Source organism: Hordeum vulgare, chromosome 2H (genome assembly GCF_904849725.1).
Source record: "Hordeum vulgare subsp. vulgare chromosome 2H, MorexV3_pseudomolecules_assembly, whole genome shotgun sequence".
In the NCBI taxonomy this organism is placed as follows: domain Eukaryota; kingdom Viridiplantae; phylum Streptophyta; class Magnoliopsida; order Poales; family Poaceae; genus Hordeum; species Hordeum vulgare.
The window spans coordinates 266,921,528-266,934,750 of NC_058519.1; positions in this window are offsets into that span (position 1 = coordinate 266,921,528).

A 13,223-nucleotide genomic window follows, 5' to 3' on the forward strand; every position below is an offset into this window, starting at 1 on the left:
ACTCATAGGGGGCTGGGGGTCGTACCTACCCTCATGGTCATGTGCGCCCCGCTCCTATAGATGTTGTTTTTACCACGAGGAGGAGGATAAACCAGAGGGATGAGAGGTTGCTGCAAGGGGATCCCGCGTAGATGGCCTCGCCGGCGAGGAGATTCGTCTAAGCAAAAACGAGGGTTGCTACAGCGGCTGGCGCTAGCTGTTGGCACTAGCGCAAGGGGAGGACCAGGTGGGATGTAGGCGACGACCCATGCGAGTCTTCCCCTTTGATTTTTTATTCCTTCAGACAGAAATTGTAGAAAAAGAAAAGACGTGCTAGAGGTGTACAATTTCACTTAAGAAAAATATTACGGGAGCCCGAATATATTCACAATTAAAACGAAATTTCCTTGTGATCTTTAAAAACTAGAAATTAAATCAAGTTTCAATTTAAATTCAAACTTCATTCCATTTGAATATATTCAAACCATTTTGAAATGGGCTTAAATTTGACGGAGTGGTATTTGTCATGGTTTAAGGAATTTAGGAAAATGATGAGCATTTATTTGAAGCAAAGAATATGCCACTTGCAAATAAATGGAAGAAAGAAGAAGAAGTCCATGCTTGGGTATAAGGATTTGGTTGTAAACAAACATGAAGTTGGGGGGCAAGAAGGCAGGGATGTGGTGATCACACACACGAGCATGCATGGAAATACAACATGGTCATGATGGATGCAATGCATGAAATCATGCTGCAAAAATCATAAAATGAACCATGGAATGCAACAATAATTATCCCAATTTAGGATCCACTCATGACAACATGGTTTATGCTAACAAAAATGGAGCGTCACACTTGGGCCATAATAAGCTGCCCCCTCCCCCCCCCCCCCCGCCGCCCCCAGCCATGCGCGGGACCCCGCACCCCATCCATCCCCCAGGATTGCGCCAATGGTCTAGGTTGGGGTAGAGAAGGATCAGACGGCCGGCTAGGTCATTACGCAGAAGTTTCCACCCACACAGATGTTGGCAGTGGACGTGTGTCACTTGCCACAGCTCGTTCGGACGTGGGTAAGTGCGCGCACCTACGTATTAATTACTCCGTGATATTTAAATCCATTCAAATAGATAATCCTAGAGAGAAGACGAAATCACTTCTTCCATTTTGAAAAGGGATTCGAAAAGCATTGCATTCCATTTTGGAAACATTTCAATTTTGGAAACTTTATGCAACTCAAGGAGTTTCAAGAGAAGAGATAAGGTAACTTCTTCAAATCAAAAGAAAGAGAGTTGGAAGTTTCAAACAAATGATTTTGAAATCCCTTTCAAAGTTTTATGAAACCCAAGCTTTCTTCTTAGAGTTTTTTGAATTTCCAATTTCATAACCCCTAGAAGTTATTGATAATGAAACGAGGAACATGACACTACAAATTTTTAGTTGGAATTGACATATATTTGACAAAATCAGAAAACAAATTTGAAAAAAATTGAAAAGTCAAATTTAGATTCATTTTGGGGTTGTTTTCAAGTTTATTTTTCTCCAAAAATAAAATATATGGAAAATGGGGAAAAATGATGCCATTCAATAGAAAAGTGGAGGAAAATGAATTTCAAATCATTTTGGTGTATTTCTAATATATTTTTTGCATCTATTGCAACACTAGCACTGTTTGAATTATCTGATTTTGTGAAAAATTTATTTGACCTTGAAAATATATTCATCTTGTAGGAAATCTTTTTTGGTCATTTTTGTATATAATATGTCTATATAAAAGTTATGTAGTTTTTATTTTATTTTGATTTTGTTTCTATTTTTTAAGGAAAAGAATAATAGGAAAACCGTGCATATAACAGGAAATGCATCTGCGACTCAGTAGAGAATTTGGCCCAAATCAGCCTAAGCGAGATCCAAAAAGATTCGGTCATCCGATAGATCGCCCTCTCTCTCCTCGTCGTTGGCACGTAGGACCGACCTAACTGCCAGATCTTCTCGTACCTTTCTTCCTCCTCCTATTTCGTTCTCAGCAAGATCCACCATGGACCCGATCCCAATCGCGCTCACCTGGTATTCCGGCCTTCGCCCTGCCCCAAACCGCCTCCTTTATAAACCCCCGGCCTTCCCCAGTCGATCGTGGCCCTAAAACACAGCTAAGACCCCCGCCCTCGCCACCATTGCTCACTGCAGCCCGAGCTCCACAACCACACCATTGCCGCTGGAACAGTCACCTCCAACCCCCTCCGTCATTGCTCTCGCCACCAATGTGCTCGCCTTGCTCTTCTCAACCCAATTGTGCACTCTTCCGTGCCTCAAACCCAGTTAACCTCCTCGTCGTCGATGCCCGAAACCTCCCCACAGGTTCCGAGGTTGCCGCTATCAACATCGTCATCCGTGAGCCATGCCGAGGCCACCATCACGCTCGCAATCGTCTTCTACATCGCCTGGTGCCATCACCGTCATCGAAGACCATCGAAATGCCATCCTTATCAACCTTGCCATCTCAGACTCGCTAGAGATGCTCGTCGGAGACCTCTCCATTGTTGTAATTTACAGAAACCCACCCCATGAGTCTGATCTTGAACTAATGTTCCATATTAGATAACTTAAAACAGTGAATCATTTTCGGTTATAGTCCACTCGTCCTCTCGATTTGTTCCCACACGCACAACCTAGAGCCAATAGAAGATCGCCACATGTACAACCTGTGCGTTAATTTCAGTTTTATTTTTCTGATTTAATTTCAATTTGATAAATAGTTCTATTTTTAGAATTGGAAAATCTTTTATGTTTTAATTATTTTTTAGTGAAACTTTTTTGCATTGTGTCCCAAATTGCTTCTAGTTTATGTACATACTAAGTTCACCCATATCTGAAAAGTTTAATGTTGAATTGAAACAGGTTTGTTTCAAATCTTGTTTTGTCAATAACTTGAGTTTAAGAATAGGGGATTGGTTGATTCTTTTTGCTACTCGTCATAGTGACTTTAAAATTGATTTTGATTCAAATCTTGTTTTGTCAATATATTAGTAGGTTTAATTTTAAAATTTTGGAATGTCTGAATTAGGGTTTTACCCCGGAAAAAATATTGTTTAGTTTAATTTAATTTAAATAGTTTTCGGTAGTAATAGTAGCTTCTCAAAAAAAATATTTATTTTAGATTGTGTTATTTTTAAGCTTGATTGCGTGGAGTCAATTATAGTTCAATAAATAACTTGAAATTGATTTTAATGCTAATTAAATACTTTTGGAAAATATTTGCAATAACTTGTTTTATAAATTTTGTTTTGTGTTAACTTTAATTTAGATAAAAAATAATTTGTATTAAACTTCAAATTGTGTTTGGTTTAATTCAAGGTTAATCTTGTTTTGATCATAAGTAGAGTTTAAAAAATGTTTTTCAATTACTTCTTGTTGCTAGTAATATTTTATGAAAAATACTTTGTGTTAACTTAGTTGTCTTATATTTCTAGTTCCTCTTAAATTATTGTTTTTACTGTTTTTATTTGCTGTTAAGTTTGATTAGAACAAAAACATGTATTGCTTAGTGAGTTACTCTTTATAGTTTCTTTAAGTTTGTCCTTCAAAATTAATTATTTTTATAGTAAAATAATTACTAAAATCCTTTCTGTTATGTATTTGTTTTCTATGCTTTGTTGTTGTTGATAATAGTTTATTCATAGGGAAAACCATTCTTGGTTGCTTTGACATAGTTTCGTGGTTTTAACTTGTGTTTTAAGTATTTCCTTCATCTCCTCCCTAGTGTGCTTGGTACTTGCATTTTCTTCTTTATTTGTTAGTTTGATTGCTAATATGATTGATTCTATGAATACTATGTTTGATTATATAGATTTTCATTGGAGAGTGACAAATAGTTCTACAAACTTATTTTTCTCAGAGCTATATTACCTTCATCAACTTACCAAGCAAGTTCACTTTCACCATATTTTCAGGCCTATGTTTTATTGCTCTTAGTGAAACCATTTCACCATTTCCTTGAGTATGGTTTTTGAATCTTGTAGTTGAATAGAATGCTTGAGGTAGGAAAAACCCCACTACCCTATTATCAAGCCCCAAGACATTATTGATTTTGATTCTATGCTATAGTAGATGGGGTTGGTATGAATGTCTAGGATTAGCGTGAGAAGGAGGACTCTACGTCAATGATGACAACTTCGTGATGGCATCTTCAAGGGTTGCATCTTCAAGACCTCAAGACATCGAGACTCGAGACAAGATTTCAATACACACTACTGGGTGAAGGATGGTTTTAATGGGCACCCTGGAGAAACCAGCGGATGACCCAGGATGCATGCACAAGTTCCATGACATCTTGCGGAAAGCTTCACCCAGAATCAAAGAGATGAAAGAATATTTTATGCCTGGAAGCTTACCTATACAGCCACAAGTCAACATGGGCTCTAGCTTGCTTCACCTTTGTGTTGACTCTGGCTAGGACGGTGCTAGGAAATGTAGATGAACGGTAGGGTTGCATGGGCACCAGACAGTGGTCAGGGGAACTCTTTGAAAGACCATGTTTTGTTCATCCCATTCTCAAACACCTTGCAGTGCAAGGACTTACAAGGAGAGAACAATTCTTGAGGGTAAAGTGCACAACACTTTGTAGTGTTAAAACCTAATCGATTAGTTGTGTCCCCGGTTACAAAAAATTTGAGCATATCGACTTGGGTCTATCTCTAAACTCCCAACATTGTACTGCTAATTAATTATGGGAAACTTATGATGATTTTGGGCTACGGGACATCGGTTGGCGGAACAATGTCATATTAGATAACGCTATACTGAAAACTCCTGACAATTCGTTTGTTGTAGGAAAAACAAAATAAAACCAGCTTTCATGCAAAAACATGAACACAGAGCCACAAATCCTTATGTCACATATTATAGTGTTTTCGTCTTGTTTCTCTTATTGTGATCTTGCCGGTACATTCAATGTAGTGACCTTGACGGCTGCAACGTATCATGCTGCGGGATTTCTACGAAAAGTTGAGGGATTGATAGAAGATGTGTCTAGAGTGGGGGGGGGGTTAATAGAGTACTTGTCAAGATTAAATTTCTAGCCTAACCCAATTTTTAGGATGGCACAAATCTAGCAGTTCCAACAAGTCTAGGCACCCTACACATTCTAGTCAACATTTATGGCAGCGGAAAATAAAGACTTTGCACATGCAAAGGAGTAGAGTTTAGGAGATCAAACGCATGAGGTTCACATGGCGATTTTGGAGATGGTTCCGATAGGTGGCGCTATCGTACGTCCATGTTATTGGAGACTTCAACCCACGGAAGGTAACAGCTGCGAGAGTCCATGGAGGGCTCCACCCAGGGAGGGTCCACAAAGAAGCAGCCTTGTCTATCCCACCATGGCTTCTGTCCACGGAGGACTAGCCTTACTCATGGTAGATCTTCATGAAGTAGGCGATCTCCTTGCCCTTACAAACATCTTGGTTAAACTCCACAACATGAAGTAGGAGTGTCCCAAGCGACACCTAACCAATCTAGGAGTCACCACCCTCCAAAAGGTAATAGATGGGGTAGATCAATGAACTCCTTGTTCTTGTCCTTCTAACGACAGTATCCTCAAAACAAATCCCTTTCTCACAGAATATGCATGGGTAGGAGAGTTTGTGTTGGTGGAAAGCAGTTTAGGGAGGCTACAGATCAAGATTCAAATGATAGGATTGGAATATCTTGGTCTCAACACATGAGTAAGTGGTTCTATCTCCGAAAATGGATCGGGAAATGAAGTGTGTGTTCTGAGTGCTTCTCCCACGAATTAGAGGTGGGTGAAGGTGTATATATAGGCAGCAGCCAAAATCCAACCATTACACACAAAAGTGCAAACTCGGTGACACCGAAGTGGACAAGTTGGTGGTACCGACTAGTACTAAAAGGGTGAACTTTGAATCTCGGTGATACCGATATATAGACCTCGGTGGCACCGAAGAGGTGACTAACGATCAGATGGCCAAACTCGGTGGCACCGATCCTCGAACTTGTAAATTCCGATTTTGTGTATCTTGGCAACAGAATGTTGGTAACACTGAACTCGATAGCACCGATGAAGTTTCAGTTGCACCAATTTGGTGGGAATGGCTAGGGTTTTGTCTTAGGTTCAAACTCGGTGGGTCGTATGTGGCAATGACAGTTACACTGAATTTGTGAATGTGAAACTTGTCAGAGTGGATACGTGGGAAAAATGTATGAGTGTTTTGGTCGCTAACTTTGAGCATTTGAGCAATCAGTTCATTTTACTACGTCACCACCTTTTAATAGTATTGGGTTTCCTATGGACTCAAAACATATTTTGCACAAATATAAAATGAAGAGTCTTCTATCTTGAAGCTTGAACCAATATTATTACTTTCTTGCATCCATGGGCATCTCCACATAATCCTTAAGCAATACCTCTTCACAGACTAAACGTGAAATATCTAGGTAGTCCAAGAGGCAATGTATGTTGTCTTGAATTATCTAAATAACCAAGGGAGAATATGTGCTTTCAATCTCCCCCTTTTTGGTAATTGATGAGAATATACAATCACAACTTCAAATAAAGATACTCATAAGGATATGATAGCTTTAACACACATATCACTAGTACAAGCTCCCACTAAATGTGTGCAATCCCTTTAAAGTATAGTTGCTTTGGAATGCATGGGCACACACAAGGTAGAAGGACAATACAAGTCATATGGATCTTCGCTATATGCATCAAACATATGTAAACGAAGGTCTTCCATGTTCAGGACTCCCTCTTGCAAACAATATGTGCAAGAGACAAGAGGTCATCATGAACAAGGATATGATGCATATACTTACCTTGAGAATCTTGAGCGTCTTGACATAGAAGTACACTTGAGAAAACAAATGTTAGATAACACAACAATACCATGTTGTAAAGATGCAAAGATATTCAAAGATACCATGAAATTGAAGACATATTGAAGATAGGATTTGATGAAAGAATATATCTCCAAGGAAGATAGATTGAAGATGGTTCTTGTTCCTTGTAAAGACATGTTTATCTCTCTCCCCGTTAATGTGTAAGGTTTGATACAAGTACTCCCCTTAATGTTGTGTCTCCCTCTTTTGTATACGCTTCTTGATGATATGTCTCCCCTATAAGTAGGTTCATCGAATGGAAGCTTTGATGATACTTCTCCCCCTTTGGCATAATTACCAAAAAGAAAGGAAGAGGGTAAGGGCTCATTGAGAGATATGGATCCTGGATACTTCTCTCTTTTGTAAGGGTTCCTTCAATTTTTATTTTCTCCCCCTTATATATTTTGTAGGGCTCATCGAATGTTCTCCCCCTTAGGTATGGATAAGAAGTTCTTGAATGATATCCCCCTATGGTTGGGATCCTTGATAATTCTCCCTCTTATATTGCATGGGATCACTGAGATTTTCCTTGCCATAGAGAAGTTGTCTCCCCCTAAGACAATAGTCCGGATGAAATTTATCAGAGCAACGAAGGCAGAAAAATCGGAGTCACCGAGGCATACTGATTCGGTACAACCGAGATTAACATTTGGGCCTGTGGGTGAAATCAGTTGGACCGAGTTTCCCAATCCGGTGAAACTGAGTTGCAATGATAGTCAACTCCTTAACAGAAACTAGGTCGATCAAAAGTATTGTTTCAAAAGGTCAAGAGTCAAAAAGAATGATAATTCCAATTAAGATAGTTCAACAAAAGAAGAGTAGAAAGATGTTTTTTTCAAAATACATATATATAGATGAGAGAGGAATGGTTCTAATAATGTGAAAGATAAAATGTGAACCATACGATATTCTCCATCTAGAGGTGGGGCGGTGACTAGGTCACCTATATTAGAGTATTTGACTTGAGGAGTTAAGCAAGGATGCTTGATCATAGGTCATACTCATCTTTAAGCTCGAAATAGGGTTACCAGTTTTTGATTAAGAATTTCGATGTCTTCATGTCACTTGAGTTTCTTTACTCCATTAGTTGGTGTAGAGATTTTTGAAGGATATGAGTACATACCTTCGAATGATGCTGTTGACATAACATGTAGGTGAACTTGTTGTGGATGCTCAAGGTTGATGAAGATCATCTTGTGGGAGCAATCCAAGTCATTTTGGTTCACTTTTCACCTATAATGGTTAGTCATGAAAGGAAGAACATAATGTATCCAAATGAAATCAGTGAAACTCATAATCATAGTGTTGTCAAGGATATGATTTTGTTATCTTCTTCCTTCATCTCCGAGGAAATAGGTTGTTGATACATGGCCATGACAAGATTGCTTTTGTTTGTAGTTGGCTGCAATCTTGTGGAGTTTATTTCATCCAAGTACCTACAAAAGGATAGGTACAATACAAGGGAGCATAGTTTCCAAGACATAAGATGGTCAGATCAATGGCATCTAGGAATAGTCAGTTAAGCTCTTTCCCTTGCATGTATCCGAGTGAATCTAGCTCAAGTTTGAAGCCTCAATGATGTTCAACTCACTCCTCAAATGACAGAACACTTTCTCATCAAGTGGTTTGGTGAAAATATCAGCTAGTTGTTTGTCAATACAAACATGCCTGAGATGAATATCTCCTTTGGCAACATGATCACGGATGAAATGATGTCTCACTTGGATGTGCTTAGTTCTCGAATGTTGCACATGATTATATCCAATCTTAATAGAACATTCATTGTCACACAACAATGGGACTTTTCTAACATGAATACCATAATCCTTAAGCATCTGAGACATCCATAGTAAATGAGCACAACATGATCCAACGGGAATGTATTCAGCTTAGGCAGTTGATAAGGAAACCGAGTTTTGTTTCTTGGATGTCCAAGAGACAGGAGATCTCCCAAGAAATTGACATGTACCCGAGGTGGATTTTCTATCAACCTTGTCTCCAGCATAATCCGAGTCGGAATAGCCAACAATATCAAAAGAAGATCCCTTGGGACACCATATGCCAAAGTTTGGTGTATGTATAAGGTATCTCACTATCCTTTTCACTCCCAATAGATGATATTTTTTAGGTGCTGCTTGATAGCGCGCACACATGAAAACACTTTGCATGATATCGGGACGAGAGGCACACATGTATAACAATGATCCTATCATTGATCGATAAACCTTTTGATAAACGGGTGCATCATCCTTAGTGAGGTCAAGATGTCCACTAGTAGGCATGGGGGTTCTCATACCTTTGCGTTCTTGCATGTTAAACTTCTTGATCAAGTCCTTGGTGTACTTGGTTTGAGAGATGAACGTACCTTCTCTCGACTGTTTAATTGGTAATCCAAGGAAGAACTTCAGTTCACTCATTATGGACATCTCGTACTTCTCTGACATCAGCTTTCCAAACTTTTCACTAAAATGTGGGTTAGTAGAACAAAAGATAACATCATCCACACAGATTTGACAAACAAATAGTTCTCCATTAACTCTTCTAGTGAATAGGGTTGCATCAATTTTGCCGATTTCAAAACCCTTTTCAATGAGAAACTTCGTTAGGAATTTGTACCAAGCTCTAAGTGCTTGTTTAAGGCCATAAAAAGCTTCACAAAACCAGGAGGTTGTTTAACATAAACTTCCTCTTCCATTTCTCCATTGAGAAATGAACTTTTAATATCCATTTGGTAGAGAGTTATATCATGTTGATTGGCATAAGCTAGAAGCATACGAATGGCTTCAATTCTAGCAAGAGGAGCATAATTCTCACCATAGTCCATACCTTCAACTTGCGTGTATCCTTGGGCTACGAGACATGCTCTGTTGCGTACAACTTGTCCGTCTTCATCTTGCTTGTTCCAAAACACCCATCTTGTGCCAATGATATTCTGCGCACCTTCTAGTTTTTCAACAAGTGTCCAAACTTGGTTCATCTCGAAGTTGTGTAGCTCTTCATGCATGGCATTCACCAAGTCTGGATCTTGGAGAGATTCTGCTACCTTCAAGGGTTCAATGCTAGATATGAAAGAATAATGCTCACAAAACTTAGCTATTCGAGATATAGAGTGAGTGATTCTCCCATTGTTTATGTCGTTGTAGATTTGTTTCATTGAATGATCTTTGTCCACTCTTGCTCTATATCTTGACAGCTTCTTCTTGTTTCGTGGAGGAGCTTCTTCTACTTCATCTCATATTAAGCACTGTCGTTGGTGTCATCTTCTCCTTGAGGTGGTGGTGAGGAAGATTGAGGTGGACCATCACGATGTACTTCTTCCTCTACTTCATCATGTCAGGTTCCGCTTGTGGATGCTTCCATGTCGTTTTGCAGTTCGCCTTGACGCGAAGTAGGAGCTTCCACTTGAGTTAATGAAGTGCTTCCCTTGACCTCCATGGGACGAATCTTGCCAATGGATAGCTTCCGAAGGTTCCTTATCTCCTATATCAATTGGCAATTGTTCGACTTGCGAACCGTTAGTCTCATCAAACTTCACATCTACCGTATCTGCAACTTTTCAAGTGAAGTTGTTGTACACATGGTAGGTGTGAGAGTTTGATCCGTAACCAAGAAGGAAACCATCATAAGATTTAGGTGCAAAATTAGATTAACGATGCTTATCAAGAATATACCACTTAGAGCCGAATACTCAAAAGTATCCAACTTGGGGTTTGTTACCGGTGAGTAGCTCGTGCCGTTTTACCGAGAAGCTTGTGAAGGTAGAGTCGGTTTATGCCATGGCAAGCTGTTTCCACGGCTTCTGCCCAAAAGTGTCTTGTAGTCTTGTATACGTCAAGCTTCACTATCGCCATCTCTATGAGCGTCCGGTTTTTCCTCTCAACAACTCCATTTTGTTGAGGTGTGTACGTAGCCGACAACTCATGTGAGATACCTTCTTCGGCAAGAAAAGTATCAGCATTAGTGTTCTTGAACTTCGTTCCGCTGTGACTCTGAACCTTCTTGATCTTCACTTCAAACTAGTTTTGAGATTTCCGAGCAAAGTTCTTGAACATCATTTGTACCTGCGACTTACCATTGAGAAGGAACGCCCACGTAAATCTGGAAAAATCATCAACAATAACTAAATCCATGTGAAGCAGCTCGAGGGGCCTTCTTGTGGTCATGGTGTTCTGCACGGGATGACTTCCTCCAACCTGTTTTCCTGCTTGACACACACTACAAACTCTATCTTTGTCAAAGATAACATCTTTAAGACCAAGAATATGATCACCTTTGATAAGTTTGTCAAGATTACGCATACCAACATGTCCAAGCCTTCTATGCCATTACCAACGTTTAGAAGATTTTCCAACAAGGCATGAACGGGGTTTGTAAATCTTAGAGAAATCAACAATGTATAGATCACCTCTACGGAAACCAGTAAAGACGATGTTATGATTGTCGCTATGAAATACTCGGCATTCAACTTTCATAAATAGCACATCGAAACAAAAATATGCTAGTCTAGATACAGAAAGTAGATTGTAGCCAAGAGATTCTACTAGCATCACATTTGAGTAGACCTGTCATGAGATATGACCACCTTACCCAGACCAAGTACCTTACATTTGGAATTGTCTCCAAAAGTTACATACCTTTGTAGTCCATGATTCGGTGAGATTTCATGGAACATGTCTTTATCTCCGGTCAAGTGATGAGTGCATCCACTATCGAGAACCCACTCCTTACCACCATCCATGTAGTTTTAAGGTTAGCCATAAGGTTGAGATTCTTCATGGTCTTCTCATACTAGGTGTCGAAGTGCTCATCATCATCGTACTAGCCACGTTTCGCATGGTCATCATCGATTGAAGTTTCTTCGTAAGAGACAAATGTTTCATCAGAAATTTGACTGTTACAATATACAAGTTTATGCATTCGAATGGCTTCAACAATGATGTTGTTGATGGTAATGACATTTCCTTTGGCACGCATGAGGTCACAAAGTTCAAATAGGCATTTATCGAAGTTCGGGTCGGATGGCTTCATTTTATGGAAAGCCATATATTTGTGAACAATGATATCAATATTTTTCAAGGAATAATTAGGATATCTTTCCTCTAAGTCTTTCCACAAAGTATGAGCACACTCAAAGTTATGCAACTGATTAAGCACGTTTCTTGGTAAACCTCTAATGATAAGATTGATGGTGTTCAGGTTGCCAAGCATGTTAACTTCATCATGAGAAGGATGTATGGTGTCAATGGCAGGTGCATAGGGATATTCAATGTACTTGCACAAATGTAAATCATTTAATATGTCAAGAATTTCGTCTTTCTATTGTTTAAAGGACTCCCCATCAAGAATAGGCACTCTGTAACTAAAAATTTGGGAACTAGTTGTCGGGACCCCGATCCTAAGCCATAGGAATCCAGCCCGTAACACATCGCATCCCTTTGCGGTCTCACGCACGGTTAACTCCACGACTGCATCCTTACCTTAGCCGGGACCGTTTGCGTCTTTTGACTCAGGTATGCAATAGTGTCGCTAGCATTCCAATGTAAAAGAACCCGGATCGACATGTCTAGTCATAAACCAAAGTGGCAGTGCTGCACAAGGACAGGCATACATGACCCAACAAAGCCGGTGTCGGTCAACAACGAATGTAGACGAGTCGTAGCAAGCTAAAAGGACTCCATTACATCACGTGACATTTCCCCAAAGGGGACAGACACAGCAGCTAAGAAGGACACATGCCGGTCAACCAATGTGTCCGGAGCAGTAGCGAACTACCAAGGCTCGTTGGATCACAAAGGGGCATTTCCTTGTAAGGAGTGCTACTAAAGTTCACGACTAGGTAATCGAACCCCATACATATCAGGTATGACACATGTACGCATGGCATACCGATATGTATAGATACATCGATGACATCACAACATAACCATAAACATACAAGCTTTATTTAGTAGGCTCAGAAGAGCCACACACATAATATTACACATTAAGGGTCTCACGACCCATAATAGTAGTCATTCAGTTACAAGCCAACGGAAGAGTTTAAACTGTCTGAGTACAGACAGGGCAACAAGAAGGCACATGGCCTGACTATACTATAGATCCAACTTAGGGCCAGATCGTAGCTGGGATACCAGCTACTCGTCGTCGTCGATGTCTACGAAGAACCCTCCATTAGGGTCATTAGCAACCTCTGCAACATTTATTAAGCAAACATGAGTACGAAGGTACTCAGCAAGACTTTAGGATAACTAACTACACATGCAAGGTATCAAATGGGTATTGTGGGGTTTCATGCGGAAAGCCAGCATTTGACTCGTGGCTAGACAACTTCCATTTTTAAATAATTT